Here is a 3,266-nt window from a genome sequence, read left to right as displayed (position 1 = left end):
CCCTGGCTGGGGACCTAAGATTCCACAACCCACATGGTGCAGCCAAAAAAAATTTTTTTAAAGAGAGGATTCAACTACTTCAATGCAGCCAAAGTTCCCCTTTCTGCTAGCCTCCAGTAATTTTCACAAGAATGGTTAATGCTGGAATTGACTGACAGGTGTAGTGTCTAACATTCTTCTCATAAGTAATTCATGCTCATTTTTTTAAAATAAATTTATTTATTTTTGGCTGAGTTGGGTCTTCACTGCTGCGCCTGGGCTTTCTCTATTTGCAGTGAGCGGGGGCTACTCTTCGTTGCAGTGCGCAGGCTTCTCATTGTGGTGGCTTCTCTTGTTGCAGAGCACGGGCTCTAGGCGCACGGGCTTCATTTGTGGCACCCAGGCTCAGTAGTTGTGGCTCGCAGGCTCTAGAGCATAGGCTCAGTAGTTGTGGCGCACGGGCTTAGTTGCTCCACGGCATGTGGGATCTTCCCGGACCAGGGCTCAAACCCACGTCCCCTGAATTAGGCGGATTCTGTACCACCAGGGAAGCCCCATGCTCATTTTTTGTTTTTGGCATATGGAAATTTATTACTATCCCGCTTTCATCATCAAAACTTATGATCTTGGTCTTTCCTTCTTGCCTTTATATAAGGCCAAAAGAGAGACATTGGCTACTTTGACAACCTTAAAGCAGACTCCAGGAATGTCACCAACAGCATGACCTTTGCGAGCAAATCCAGCAACCAGAACTTCATCATTTTCCTCAATAAAATTCAAACAACCATCATTGGGTACAAAGGCGGTGATTTTTTTGCCATTCTTGATTAGTTGAACGCTGACACACTTCCTGATGGCAGAATTTGGCTGTTTGGCTTCAACCCCTACTTTTTCAAGCACAATTCCCTTGGCATGAGAAGCACCTCCAAAAGGGTTGGCCTTCAGGGCTGTGCCCAAATGGGCTTTCTTGTACTGTTTATCATGCCACTTCTGGTCTCGTCGGTGGCTACGGAGCTTCCTGGCTGTACGAAGACCGCGACACTTGCCCATGCCGCCGGCGCCACGGGCCTGAGCGAAAGAGAGAAGCAGCACAAGAAGGAGCCACAAGCCATTGCCCCATGCTCATTTTTAAACTTTGGAAAACACAGAGAAATACAAAGATTATGAAAATCACCCACAATCCCACTGCCCAGAGACAATCACAGTTAAAATTGTGACATATTTTCTTCCAATCTTCTTGCTATACATACATATATTCACACACAAATTGAGATCACTTATATATATATTTAAAAAGTAAATATTGTGAACATTTCCAATGGTCATTAAAAATTCTGAGAAACAAATTTAAAGCTTTCTTAATGCTCCAACATACAGATGAAGAATAATTTATTTAACCATTCCCCTATCTTTGGAGAACAGCAGGGCTTGGTCAGGAAATAAATAGTTATGTAAATAACAGGACCGGAATTAGCACAGAAGATTAAGAACCCTAGGTTATTCCTTGGTCTCTGCAACTTAATAGAATCAAGGGAGGCAAGACAATCAAATACAATATTTTTAGCATTTAGAAGGATCCATCCATATACGTATATATTTAGCCTTTTTGCTGATGTGTTATACTGAAAGGGGCCCCCAGATTAAAGCACTTAAGACAGGGGCTCCTTACCAGAATGGTAAGAGTAGCTCTCATATCTGTATGGGTCAGAAGACAGTACCAGAGAATGCAACTCGGGGAACTCAACTGGGCCAATCAAAACCCAGCTCCTGTCTAAGAAAATTAAATCAAGATTTTTTACTCCCCAAACTCATGATACTTAACAAATACGAAAAGTTGGGCTCAAATTATTATCAATTATTGCATTTTTTTAATCTTCTAAGTGAGAGTCCAATTTTAATGGGGGGATTTCTGGCTCTAGAAAGCACAGATGGTAAGATGTCATAGCTCTGCACATAAAAAGGTGCCCACTCTTCTACAGATATATTAATTTTTTTAAAAAAACTGAATTTCTAACTGGTGACCCTGACTTGAGGATTTTGTGATTATACAGAGTTCAGCTGGAATGGGGAACAGAGCAGGTTACTTAGGAGTCAGAAGAGAGCTCAGGCACTCTCATGGAGCAATGGTCTCAAAGCACGGGGAGACAAAAACAGGCAGCTGAACACCAAAGTGTACTGTTGTCACTGGGAAGTGACTGCCCAGCCTGGGGCTACATTTCCCAGTCCCTCCTGCATCTATGTGGGGCCGTGTGACTAGTTCTGGCCAATGGAATGAAACAAGTAGAGAATGTACCACTTCTGGACCAAGTAACACTTCGTCCCTTGCACTTTCTTTCCCACCTACAGTGACTGTGGAGGCTCATACTGAAGACGACAGCATCACAAGATGGAAGGGGGCTGCATGCTTGAGTCACCATTTAGCGTAGAGGTGCCCAGGACAACTGACTAACCAGAACATCAACACTGGATCTTGTGTGACCAAGAAATAAATATCTATTGTGTTAAGCCACTGACATTTGAAGGTTGTTTGTTAAAGTCAGCCTATCTCAACAGGGGCTCACTAAAAAGGCCTCTCTGCTATCTGACAACCTGATTTAGCAGAGACAGAGCATGGGGAAAAAGATGAGTGTGGAGTACTTCTTCAAGATGGAGAACAGTATTTTTTTTCAATAAAACTAGGGGGAAAAAAGATGGAGGATAACACAAATGGGGAAAGACAGGGCAAGAAGAGGACAAAGCACCAAGGTTTATAGTCACAGAGAATCTGAATTAAAGCTCCAGAAAATCAAGGTGGTAAAGGGAAGTCTAAAATCAAATTTCTTTTTGATGTGACTTGGGCTTTTGATGTGTTCCATGGCCTACGTGACCAATGAAACATTAGTTATAAATGTATATTTCTGTCAACAAGCAGTGTTTCTTTGGTATTCAAATCATTTCTCTTCCCCAAATAATCTCCCCTTTTGATTGATGACTCTTCACTCTTGATTTTTTAGGTCACATTCTAATTCATTGAGTTCTCTTGAGATTTTGGTTACTGGTTGAAGCGACAATATAGGCATGAAAAATAGTTCAAGATTTCATTACACAGATTAAAGATGTTAACGAAAGCTTTTTGATCCGCAGCAAGATCACTCAGGGTTTTGCCGTCAGCTATAGATTTTTCAGAGCTCTGGAAACATTCACAGCGACATGAAGCTGCACCCATCTGTTTACTGATATCTTGAGTGTTAAATGCTCCTTGTGTTATTCTCCAAGGATAGAGCGCTGAGTTGTTATAAAGTGTTAGC

The 3,266-nt window shown here is 41.9% G+C and overlaps 1 pseudogene across 1 annotated transcript; it reads right to left on the bottom strand.

The window, feature by feature from the left end:
• Nucleotides 1–560: 560 nt before the first annotated feature.
• LOC112404086 (40S ribosomal protein S23 pseudogene) lies at nucleotides 561–1,081 on the bottom strand (annotated as a pseudogene). Its single transcript, XR_003004042.1, has one exon. The product of XR_003004042.1 is annotated as a 40S ribosomal protein S23 pseudogene (transcript).
• Between the last annotated feature and the right edge of the window lie 2,185 nt (nucleotides 1,082–3,266).

This window comes from Neophocaena asiaeorientalis, unplaced genomic scaffold, assembly GCF_003031525.2.
Source record: "Neophocaena asiaeorientalis asiaeorientalis breed wild unplaced genomic scaffold, Neophocaena_asiaeorientalis_V1.1 scaffold961, whole genome shotgun sequence".
Classification (NCBI taxonomy): Eukaryota; Metazoa; Chordata; class Mammalia; order Artiodactyla; family Phocoenidae; genus Neophocaena; species Neophocaena asiaeorientalis.
Note: the sequence above shows the minus strand (reverse complement) of the source record. Positions and strands in the feature narration are given on the sequence as shown.